The sequence below is a fragment of the Sus scrofa genome, chromosome X (genome assembly GCF_054392235.1).
Source record: "Sus scrofa isolate SSC_HxYL_T2T_F1_AM1 chromosome X, Sscrofa_HxYL_maternal_Yorkshire_Landrace_v2.0, whole genome shotgun sequence".
Classification (NCBI taxonomy): Eukaryota; Metazoa; Chordata; class Mammalia; order Artiodactyla; family Suidae; genus Sus; species Sus scrofa.
Window position 1 is genome coordinate 46,586,060 of NC_139401.1, and position 13,112 is coordinate 46,599,171.

A 13,112-nucleotide genomic window follows, 5' to 3' on the forward strand; every position below is an offset into this window, starting at 1 on the left:
TGGCCCGGGAATTTCCATATGCTGCTGGGGCAGCTGAAAAAGAAAAAAAGATTCCTGCCAAACTAAATCCAACAACATATAAAAAGGATCATATACCATGACCAAGTGGGACTTATCCAAGGAATGTCAGGTTGCTAAACATCTGAAATCAATTAATATAAAAGCCCAGAGCAGTGGAAGAAAGCACCAGAACCAAAGGATCATCTCAATATAAGCAGGAAAATCATTTAACAAAATTCAGCACCCCATCACCTGTTTTTGTTTGCTTGTTTGTTTTTTGTTTTGGTCTTTTTGCCTTTTCTAGGGCCACTCCCACGGCATATGGAGGTTCCCAGGCTAGGGGTCTAATCAGAGCTGTAGCCGCCAGCCTACACCAGAGCCACAGCAACTTGGGATCTGAGCCGCTTCTGTGACCTACACCACAGCTCACGGCAGTGCCGGATCCTTAACCCACTGAGTGAGGCCAGGGATCGAACCCGCAACCTCATGGTTCCTAGTCGGGTTCGTTAACCACTAAGCCACGACAGGAACTCCCCCTGTCACCTGTTTTTAACCTGAATCAGTATATCATCAACAAGCGAGAACTTCTTCAGCCTGATAAAGGACAAAACCCCACAGCTACCATCAGACTTTTTTTTTTTCCACAAGAAACTTAGTATCAACAAAGTTCTACACAAGTGGACTCTCACGCCACCTTGGTACCAATCCCCAGACAGCACAGTGACAAATGGACAGACCCTGGAGCCCACAGGAGGAAGAGGTTAGGGGGATGGAGAGACGTGGGAATGACAGGGACTCTAGTTCAAGGTCAGTCAGTGTCTGTAGTCCAGGCAGTGGAAAAGGTTAAGAAGTTGAAACTTTGTTGTGCAAAAATCAACTAAAAATTTTTTTTTAATTAAACAGTTTCGGGGAGTTCTCTTGTGGCACAGCAGGTTATGGATCCGGTTTTGCTGCTGCAGTGGCGTGGGTCGCTGCTGTGGCCTGTGTTCGACTCCTGCTCTGGGAACTGCCACTTACTAAAGGCATGGCCAAAAAAAAAAAAAGAAAGGAAGAAGAAGAAAAGAAAAGATAACGAGAGGAGTTCCCCATCATGGGGCAGCGGAAACAAATCCGACTAGGAACCATGAGGTTGCGGGTTTGCGGGTTTGATCCCTGGCCTTGCTCAGTGGGTTAAGGATCTGGCATTGCCCTGAGCTGTGGTGTAGGTCACAGACCCGGCTCGGATCTGGCGTTGCTGTGGCTGTGGTGCAGGCCGGTGGCTATAGCTCCACTTCGATCCCTAGCCTGGGAACCTCCATATGCCACAGGTGCAGCCCTAAAAGGATAAAAGAAAAAAAAAAGATAACTAGAACCAGGCTCCCCTTCCCCGAAAGTGTTTGGAGCCCCCCATCCTGGGTGGAAAAGGGGTTGCTAAAACCCATCAGACAACTAATCGAAGCACACACCCCAAGACCCAGCTCCAATGAACCTAAAAATCATACTTAACGGTGACTCAAAGCTTTTCCCCCAAAGATCCAGAACGAGGCAAGGATGTTCCCTCTACAACTCCTATTTCACATTGTGCAGAAGGTACTAGCCAGGGCAGGTCGGCAAGAAAGGGAAATAAAAGGCATTTGTATGAGAAAGGCAGAAGTGAAAGCACTTCTATTTGCAAACGACATGATCTCATACACGGATAATGTTTAGAAATGCACAACAAAACCATTAGAGCTAATAAATGAGACCAGCAAGGTTTCAGACTGCACGATCAATAGTACAAAATTCAATTGTATTTCCACAGACCGGCAATGCACAGCCCAGAAATGAAATTAAGAAAACAATTTCATTTGCAACAGCATCAAAAAGAATAAAAACACTTCGTCAAAGCAACTTTGTAAATCAACTATAATTTTAAAAAAGAGTAAAAACGCTTAGTAAGAAATTTAACAAAATAAGTGCAAGAAAACTGCAAAACTGTGTAACATGAACTTGAATCCAATAATAACTTATTTCTTTTGCCTTTTTTTTTTTTTTTTTTTTTTTTTTTAGGGCCACACCTGCAGCATATGGAGGTTCCCAAGCTAGGGGTCAAATCGGAGCTGTAGCCGCCCGCCTACACCACAGCCACAGCCGCACGGATCCGAGCTGCATCTGCGACCTACATCACAGCTCATGGCAATGCCGGATCCTTAACCCACTGAGCGAGGCCAGGGCTCGAACCTACAACCTCATGGTTTCTAGTCGGATTCCTTTCCGCTGCGCCACAACGGGAGGAACTGCGATAACTTATTTCTAACAGGTCTTTTTCAGATAATCCATGGTTCCCCGGGGTGTGTGGTCGCCTTCATTTGCAGCAAGGCAATAAACCCAACTTGGCTTGACTGCTGCTGTGTTCCTTTATGGTTTTTAACAGATAGGCATTTATGCAAATAGAGGCTTCCTCTGCCATTCTGCTGAAGCCCTCTGTGCCTGGACTGTGACCTTCAACTCAGTAGCAGTGCCTCTATCTGAAACTCCTAGTGCCTTCAGCGAATTGAGTCACACCTCTTTGCCGGTGCCTGGGAGTAGTTCACAGCGAATTGAACACAGACCTTTCAAAGGGTTCCTTCTGCATTGAATTTCCTTGTTTGGTTTGTTTTCCTAGGAATAAGGTTCCCCCACCCCCACCCCAGACTTGGGTTATCTGATCAGATGGATATGGTTACTTGGTAAATTGTTTTCTATCTTTCTACCATCTGCTCCTTCGGCCTGTCCACGCGTATAGTCTGAGTGTTATATTTGGTTACTGAGGTCAGTGTTATTTTGCAACAAAAGGAGAGGTCTATGGGGAGAGAATGAGCATATCCTAGATATGCTCATTCTCGAGCTGGCCCTGGGGGCTGAAGAGGTCAAAAGGTCTTTTCAGACCACCAACCTCTGGACAAACAGGCCTTGGATCACCATTAGAAATCTTCATGTGGGGAGTTCCCGTCCTGGCGCAGTGGAAACGAATCCGACTAGGAAACATGAGGTTGCAGGTTCGATCCTTGGCCTTGTTCAGTGGGTTAAGGATCCAGCATTGCCCTGACCTGTGGTGTAGGTCCCAGATACAGCTCAGACCCCGAGCTGCTGGGGCTGTGGTGTAGGCTGGCAGCTGTAGTTCTGATTGGACCCCTAGCCTGGGAACCTGGAAAAGACAGAAAGACAAAAAAAATGACCAAAAAAAAAAAAAAAAGAAGAAGAAGAAGAAGAAGAAAAAGAAAAAAGAAAAACCTCATGCACGGAAGCAGGATCTTTAAGACTTTTTTTTTTTTTTTTTTTTTTTTTTTGGTCTTTTCAGGGCCGAACCCGCGGCATGTGAAGGTCCCCAAGGCTAGGGGGTCTAATTGGAGCTACAGCTGCCGGCCTACACCACAGCCACAGCAACGCCAGATCTGAGCCTCGTCTGAAACCTACACCACAGCTCACGGACTGAGCAAGGCCAGGGATCGAACCTGCAACCTCATGGTTCCTAGTCGGATTCGTTTCCACTGCACCATGACGGGAACTTACGAAGAAATATTTGCACTCCCGTGCAGACTTAACATGGTGCCTCCAGGTGGCTGTGCAATAGGTTCAAGCTGCATTTTCAAAACATCCACCTAAATAAAGCGTGCAAGATCAAAGAGAACACCGCTCTTGGAGATCAGTGGAAAAGACCTTATTAATAGACTTCAAACTGAGGATTCAGCGAGGAATTCTCCAGAAGCTGAAGACTGCCGAGGTGGATGACTTCTCCTCAAGATGACAGAACGAGATTAATTTTCTTTTTTTTTTTTTGGTCTTTTTGCTGTTTCTTTGGGCCGCTACTGCGGCATATGGAGGTTCCCAGGCTGGGGGTCGAATTGGAGCTGTAGCCGCCGGCCTACACCACAGCCACAGCAACGCGGGATCCGAGCCGCGTCTGCAACCTACACCACAACTCAAGGCAACGCGGGATTGTTAACTCACTGAGCAAGGGCAGGAATCGAACCTCATGGTTCCTAGTCGGATTCGTTAACCACTGTGCCACGACGGGAACTCCTCTAGTCACCAACTAAAATATCTATCAGCCTGATCTCCCCTATTGTTTCTTTTTTAAGTTATATATATATATATTTTTTTGCCCCCTTTTTTTTTCCCCTTAGGGCCACCCCTGCAGCCTATGGAAGTTCCCAGGCTAGGGGTCGAATCAAATCGGATCTACAGCTGCAGGCCTACGCCACAGCCACAGCAACACCAGATCCAAGCCTCACCTGCAACCTTTACCACAGCTCATGGCAACGCTCATGGCAACGCTGGATCCCCTACCCACTGAGAGAGGCTAGGGATGGAACCCGCTTCCTCATGGAAACTAGTCGGATTTTTCACTATGCCACAACAAAACAGTGGGAACTCCTGATCTCTATTCTTACCCTATTACTTTTTTTTTTTTTGTCTTTAGGGCCGCACCCGCGACATATGGAGGTTCTCAGGCTAGGGCTCCAATCGGAGCTACAGCTACTGGCCTATGCCACAGCCACAGCAACTCGGGATCCGAGCGCCTTCTGTGACCTATACCACAGCTCACGGCAACGCCGGATCCTTCACCCACTGAGCAAGGCCAGGGATCAAACCCACAACCTCATGGTTCCTAGTCGGATTCGTTAACCACCGAGCCAAGACGGGAACTCCCACTCTTCTTTTTCTTTTTTTTTTTTTTAATTTAAGCATGCAAATTTTTTTTTTTTTTTTTTTGTCTTTTTGCTATTTCTTGGGCCGCTCCCACGGCATATGGAGGTTCCCAGGCTAGGGGTTGAATCGGAGCTGTAGCCACCAGCCTACGCCAGAGGCACAGCAACGTGGGATCTGGGCCGCATCTGCAACCTACACCACAGCTCACAGCAACGTCGGATAGTTAACCCACTGAGCAAGGGCAAGGACCGAACCCGCAACCTCATGGTTCCTAGTCGGATTCGTTAACCACTGTGCCACGACGGGAACTCCCCCACTCTTCTTTTAAATATCTAAAAAGGAACTCCCCTACCCTGGGAATCTCCATACGCTGTGGGTGTGGCCCTAAAACCTCAAAAGGTAGCTTTCTTTCTATAGGTCCTCTCTTCTATTCACATTTCCTTAAAAAAAAAATCCCAAACCTTGGTCTTATAAAAATTGGCCATTGGCCTTAGAATGCTTCTTCTGCCCTGGGGCCATTACAACCCTCCCAGCAGGACCTGGCCCCTCAGGAATGGAAGCTAACACTTGGGGCAGTTCGTTCTCTTCAGAGACACTCCAGCCTATTCTGCTGATACTGTTGAACTCCACTCAAGAAATCCATCCCTTTTAGAGTCCCCGTCATGGCTCAGTGGTTAACGAATCCGACTAGGAACCATGAGGTTGCGGGTTCGATCCCAGGACTCTCTCAGTGGGTTAAGGATCCAGTGTTGCTGTGAGCTGTGGTGTAGGTCACAGACGCGGCTCAGATCCCGTGTTGCTGTGGCTGTGGTGTAGGCCGGCGGCTACAGCTCCGATTCGACCCCTAGCCTGGGAACCTCCATATGCCATGGGAGCAGCCCAAGAAATGGCAAAAAGACAAAAAAAAAATCTATCCCTTTTGAGCGATACAAATTGCCTTTTTCCTGCTCTAATAAATGACATACATATTCTCAATCCAGTCTGTGCTCCATTAGGATATATATATATATATATATATAGTCTTTTTAGTGCCACACTTGAGGTATATGGAGGTTCCCAGGCTAGGGGTTGAATCGGAGCTGTAGCTGCCAGTCTACACCACAGCCACAGAAACGCCGGATCCTTAACCCACTGAGCGAGGCCAGGGATTGAACCTGAGTTCTCATGGATGCTAGTCGGTTTCATTAACCGCTGAGCCATGATGGGAACTCCTCCACTAGGATATTTTTATTAATTTCGCCTTTCAGGGCCGCTCCCATGGCTATAGGAAGTTCCCAGGCTAGGGGTCAAATCGGAGCTGGAACTATTGGACTAGGCCACAGCCACAGTAACGCCAGACCTGAGTCGCATCTGTGACCTACACCACAGCTCACGGCAACGCCGGATCCTTAACCCACTGAGCAAGGCCAGGGAGCCAACCTGCACCTTCATGGATCCTAGTCGGGTTCATTACCGCTGAGCCAGGATGGAAACTCCAGAAAATCATCTAAAAGAACTTTTAGTCCTCATAAGAGAGGTGAGGAAGGTGACCAGAAAACAAGACCTAATACAAAATAAAATAACCTTTCTTTGCCGACATTGAAAATTAGAAAATTAAATAAATAAATACAATTAGAAAACTACTAGAACAGGATATTGTTCATCATGGTAGCAAAATCCATCAACTTCCTATGAAGACAGTGAGCAAGAAAAGGAGGAGCGCTACACATTTTTACAGAAGAAAAAGTGACTTGAATAGGAGTTCTGGTTGTGGCTCAGTGGTGAACGAATCCGACTAGGAACCATGAGGATGCGGGTTCGATCCCTGACCTTGCTCAGTGGGTTAAGGATGCGGCATTGCCATGAGCTGTGGTGTAGGCCGGTGGCTACAGCTCTGATTCAGCCCCTAGCCTGGGAACCTCCATATGCTGCGGGAAGCAGCCCTAGAAAAGGCAATAAGACAAAAAAAAAAAAAAAAAGTGACTTGGATAAACGGGGAGAGATATCATGTTTCAGGCATGAAGAATCAACATTGGAGAAATGTATCCCCACAGTAATCTCTGAATTTAATTTAACGCCAGTAGGATTCTTTTTAATCTCCTAAATTATTTAATATTTCAAGTACTCAATAATCTGTAGAAGAAAATAATAAACACCTGCGAACTCGCAACATTTTGCCATTTGCCTTTTTTTTTTTTCCTTAAAGAAACACAGGAAGTGCCCGTTGTGGCTCAGTGGGTTAAGAACCTGACTAGTATCCATGAGGATGCAGGTTCCATCCCTGGCCTCCCTCAGTGAGCTAAGGATCCAGTTAGCATTTCTGCATAGATTGCAGGTGTGGCTCAGATCCCACGTTGCTGTAGCTGTCATGTGGGCAGGCGGCTGCAGCTCTGATTCAACCCCTAACCTGGGACTTTCCACATGCCTTGGGTGTGATCCTAAAAAGACAAAAAGAAAGGAGTTCCCGTCGTGGCGCAGAGGAAACAAATCCGACTAGGAACCATGAGGTTCCAGGTTCTATCCCTGGCCTTGCTCAGGGGGTTAAGTATCTGGCGTTGCCATGAGCTGTGGTGTAGGTTGCAGATGCAGCTCGGATCCCGAGTTACTGTGGCTCAGGAGTAGGCCGGCGGCTACAGCTGTAATTGGACCCCTAGCCTGGGAACCTCCATATGCAGAGGGTGCGGCCCTAGAAATGGCAAAAAGACAAAAAAAAAAAAAAAAAGACAAAAAGAAAGAAACACAGTATTTCAGCTCCCTAAGAACCCTACTAGGTTCTCCTACCCAATTTCATCCTTCTCCCTCTCTCATCAGAGGTAACTGCAATTCTGAATTTATTATGGATCATTCCCTTGCATTCCCTTTATCATGTCATCAGGTGTCCATAAACTGCATATATTGTTTGCATGTTTTTTAAATTTATTGAAAACAAATATCATACTCTACATATCAGGCTTCAACTTTCCTCTTCTGACTCTGTAGGTTTGAGAACAATCCATACTGACACATGTGGCTCTAATTCATATTTAACTCTTTTTTTTTTTTTTGGCTGCGCCCATGGCATGCAGAAGTTCCCAGGCCAGGAACCCTTACCACGGGAGCAACTCTAGCCACAGCAGTGACAACACTGGAGCCTTAACTCACTGAGCCACCAGGGAGCTCCTACATTTAACTCTTTAGAGAGCTATAATATACATACAGGACAGTACCCATGTTATAAGGGTATAATCTGATGTTTGCCAACTGAATACACATGTAATCAGCAACCAGATCAAGAAACAGAAGTTCCCGTGTGGTGCAGAGGAAACGAATCTGGCTAGGAAGGATGAGGTTGAGGGTTCGATCCCTGGCGTTGCTCAGTGGGTTAGGGATCCTGCGTTGCTGTGGCTGTGGTGTAGGCTGGTGGCTACCGCTCTGATCCAACCCCTAGCCTGGGTACCTCTATACGCCGCGGGTGTGGCCCTAAAACGCAAAAAACAAAAAACAAAAAACAAAAAAACAGAACAGGACCAGCACCTCATCTCAAGTACCCACTTCCAGTGACTAACCCCCTTCCCAAGGTAACCGTCATCCTGACCTATAACAGCGTGGTTTAATTTAGCCTGATTTTTGAACTTTGTATAGAGAGAATCATATGCTCTGCATCTTTTAACGTCTAGCAGCTTCTTTTCCCCAAGATTGTGAGGTTCATTCATGTTGTACATGAATGAACCTCATGGACCAGTGGGCTCTGAGGTTTTACCCTATTTGCAAGCTAACAAGTTGGCTTACTCCAGTTTTGCGCACACACACACACACACACACACAAAACCAAGACCCGCATGTCAGGAAAACAGACCATTTATTCCAGCAAAAAGCAACAACCAAAGCGACAATGTGCCTTGGTCCCTCACGCCCCGTGTTTCCCTTGCGTGCAGATGTTTCCCTTGCGTGCAGAGGGTTGCCATACAGGAGAGGGACCTGAAGCTAGGAGGCTCTGAGTTGTTATGAAGCTGCTGACACATCTGGCTGTCCTCCCCTCAGTATTCAAAAGTTATTCACGGAGTTCCCGTCGTGGCACAGTGGTTAACGAATCCGACTAGGAACCATGAGGTTTCGGGTTCGGTCCCTGCCCTTGCTCAGTGGGTTAAGGATCCGGCGTTGCCGTGAGCTGTGGTGTAGGTTGCAGACGCGGCTCGGATCACAGCTCCGATTAGACCCCCTAGCCTGGGAACCTCCATATGCCGCAGAAGTGGCCCAAAGAAATAGCAAAAAGACAAAAAAAAAAAAAAAAGTTATTCACTACCCCAGAATGCAAATACTCTCCTGGTTGGGGGGAGGGTTGGGGCATTTCCAGGTGTGTTACCCTGAATTATTTCTAAATCTCTCCAGAGGGATGCACTGTCTCTAATTTCCAAAACTGATGTTCAAACATGCCCTTCCCTCTGAAGCCACGAACCACGCAGAAACCCGAGGAATCTGCGGAGACTTGTCACCAAAACAGCGCTCGATAGGATTCCATTGTGTGGATACGCCATGAATTATCGATCTTTTCTTTTCTTTTTTTGTCTTTTTTTAGGGCCACACCGCGGCATATGGAGGTTCCCAGGCTAGCGGTTGAATTGGAGCTGCAGCCGCTGGCCTACGCCACAGCCACAGCAAGGACGGATCTGAGTCACGTCTGTGTCCTACACCACAGCTCACGGCAACGCTGGATCTCTAACCCACGGAGTGAGGCCAGGGATCGAATCTGCGTCCTCATGGATGCTAGTTGGATTCATTTCTGCTGAGCCACGACAGGACCTCCTGATCCTTTCTTTGGTTCATGTGCATTTGGAGAGTTTTCAGGTTGGGGTTATTATGAATAAAGCTGCTATGAACATTCCTTTTCTTTCCCTTTTTTGGCCACCCCATGGCAGATGGAGTTCCCAGGCCAGGGATCAGATCTGAGCTGCAGTTTTGACCTATGTGTCAGCCGTAGCAACGCTGGATCCTTAACTCACTATGCCAGGCTCAGGATCGAACCTCCATCCTGGCGCTGCAGAGATGTCGCTGATCCCGTTGTGCCACAGCAGGGTCGCCTGAACATTCATGTACATGTCTTTGGTTAATGTTTGTGCACATTTCTGTTAGGTATATACCTAGAGGTGCCACCACAGTGATGGGTGTGCAAATATGCAGCTCTAGTAGATCCTGCCAAACAGCTTTTCAAAATGACCGTGATACCCATTACATTCCCATCCGCTGAATGAGACACATTGTTGATAGAAATCCTTAGCAACACTTGGTATTCTTGGATTTTATATTTTTTGCCCATTTGCTTGATGAAATGGTATTTTGCTGTTTTAAGACACGGCTGATGTACCGCGAGCACATGTTCACATATTTATTATTGGCCATTTGTGTTTCCTCTTTTGTAAAATGTTTTACACATCCTTTGCTTCCTTGCTTTTCTATTGGGTTGCTTTTTTCTTATTGTTGTGGGGTGGGGTGGGGGGGGTGATATCATTTATATACTGTGACTACTAATCTTTTGTCAATTATATGGCTGGGTTGTGTTGTTGCTGTTTTTGCCAGCCCTTGGCATGCAGAAGTTCCCAGTACCAAGGATCGACCTAGCGCCACAGCAGTGACAATGCCAGATCCCTAACCACTAGGCGACCAGGGAACTCCCAACTATATGTATTTTGAAGCTGACTATCTTTTGGGGTAGACACATCTGTATGTTGTTCTAGCAGATGGAGCTCACAAAACCATCAAGTTCCCATCATGTCTGGGAAGAACAAGTTGCCCATTGCCCTGGGGGACACAGATTTGACCAAGAGAGAGAGATCTATTCAGAGGAACCTAAGAGCCAGTCTGAGGGCTAAAGCAAAAGCATTAGGCACGGGTCAAACATCTAAAGGCTACATGGGACCTGGCACATCTCACAAGATGCCTGTGTGGGAGTTCCCGTTGTGATGCATCGGAAATGAACTCAACTAGTAATCATGAGGATGTAGATTCGATCCCTTGCCTCACTGAGTGGGTTGAGGATCCGGCATCACCGTAAGATGTGGTGTAGGTTGAAGATGAGGCTTGGATCTGGCGTTGCTGTGGCAGTGGTGTAGGAGGGCAGCTGTAGCTGTGAGTCAACCCCTAGCCTGGGAACCTCCATATGCCGGGGGTGTGGCCCTAAAAAAAAAAAGAGAGAAGATGCCTGTTAAGACTCCAGTGGGGGGAGGGCGACGAATGAGGGGCGTGCAGAGCCTGTGTGGACTGAAATTACTAATGGGGTTTGGTGGGGTAGATTAGAATTGAGATTTCCTTCTGTAGAAGGAAAACGTGTGTTCATTATTCCACCGAAATTAAAGAAAAATTCCCTTTGGCCCTATCCTTTGTGTTTTGCGATAAAAATTTGGCTCCATGAACCTGTTTTTTTTCTTCCTAGTGCTCAGGGAATGAAATTCCAGAGTCCAGCCTTATAATTGCCTTTATAATTCATGAAAGGAATCTAAGAAGGAATGGAGATGCTCCCCTCTCGTTTGGCTGTGGAGGCAGAGGTTCCATCGGCATCATAAAGCTAGTTCACACTATCTGACAGGGTGAGCTGTTCAATGGAGAAACTTCTTTTTTTGCTTTTTATGGCCACACCTGCAGTACATGGAGGTTCCCAGGCTAGGGAGCCAATCAGAGCTACAGCGGCCGGCCTACACCACAGCCATAGCCACACCAGATCTGAGTCGCATTTGTGACCTACACCACAGCTCACGGCAACGCCAGATCCTTAACCCACTGAGCAAGGCCAGGTATCGCGAACCTGCAACCTCATGGTTCTTAGTCAGATTTGTTAACCACTGAGCCACGACGGGAACTCCGACACCCCTAATTATGATGGTGAACGTGTGGTCTTGGAAATCATGTTGCAAATGACCTCAATGAAACTCTCCGCCCTATAAGTAAGACTATAACTCCCAGTTTGGCCGAGTTCAGGCCGTGTAACCATGGGCAAGTGGCTTTACCTTTCCGTGCAGCTGCCTCATGGGTATAATGAGGGTGAGGAAAGGACCAGTCCACTGTCAGCTCACAACTGATCACTGGCACCTCCTTCCTCTTCCAAGGGTTTGCAGGTAATCTGATCACACAGCTGATCCCCCAGAGATGGCCCCCATTGGTCCACTCCAGAGGTCGGCCCGAAATGGGCTCCTTGAGGTGGTTCCCAGGTCCCAACCTCAGAGCCTAGAGCTCTAAATGTGTATCCCCAGGGGAGCATCCCTCCCGTGACCCAGTCAGGCCCTATTCTCCAACCGCCACTCAGAGAACAGAGGAAATGAGAACACTCAGACCAGCAATTCTCAGACTCAGGGTAAGGTGTGTGGCCAACTCGGTCTTTCCTTCTCTTTCCCTCTTGGTTCTGACTCTCTGACTTCTGTCTAATTCTGACGTTCTCTGCTCCTCTGTTTTGTTTTCTCTCTTTCTGCCATCTCTCTTTCTCCCAATTTCTGTTTCTATCACTTTTATTCCCTCTTTTCCCTGTCCTTTTTTTTTGGTCTTTGTAGGGCTGCACCCACGGCATCTGGAGGTTCCCAGGCTAGGGGTCCAATCAGAGCTACAGCTGCCGGCCTACACTGCAGTCACAGCCAAGCGGGATCCGAGCTGTGTCTGTGACCCACACCACAGCTCACGGCAACGCCGGATCCTTAACCCACTGAGCAAGGCCAGGGATCGAACCTGTGTCCTCATGGGTGCTAGTTAACTACTCAGCCACAACGGGAACTCCGGCCCTGTTTGTTTGTTTGTTTGTTTGTTTTACATGTACTTCTCTTTCTTGGTAACTCTTTCTCTGCATCTCTATCCTTCCTTTGCTGTCTCTAAACTTTGGCTTCTCTTTCTCTTGGTATCTTTTCTCTCCTGTCTGTCTGTCTGTCTGTCTGTATTTGACGTCTCCATATCTCTCTCCCCAGCCTCTCAGGGTCTCTGCCTGAGGAAGTGGACAGTGCATCCCCAACTCCACCGTTAGGGCTGGACCGCCTTGCTCTTCCCTTATGCTGGCCACCTGCCTAACCCTCCTAGTCCATCAAATATCTCCCCTTTACCACTTCATGTGGACAGGTGGATGGCAAACTCAGGGGCTCAGGGAGTGTGAGAGCCACCAGCCAGAGAAATCAAAGCAGAGAAATAAGGAGGGCTGGAGACAGAGCAAGACAGGCAGAGTGAGGGCTGAGGCAGGGAAGAAGACAGGAAGGAAAAACCCAAGGGAGTGCTGCTGAAATTCTAATTGGAAACAGATGGGGTTACATTAGAGCTGAGAGAGAGACAGAGAGAGAGGAAGAGAAAGGATGCAGTTTCGGGCACCTCCCTGAGTGCCCCTCAGCTCGAAGGTAAGGGGGCAGGTAGCCTGAGGAGGCCGGGCCTGACAGTCAGTTCAGCCCTCGAGCCAACTACAACTCTACCTCTACACGGCCCCCTGGCCTCCTCCCTCCCTTGGCCTCCATATGATGCTCAGTCTTCCCATCTGCATTTCTTTT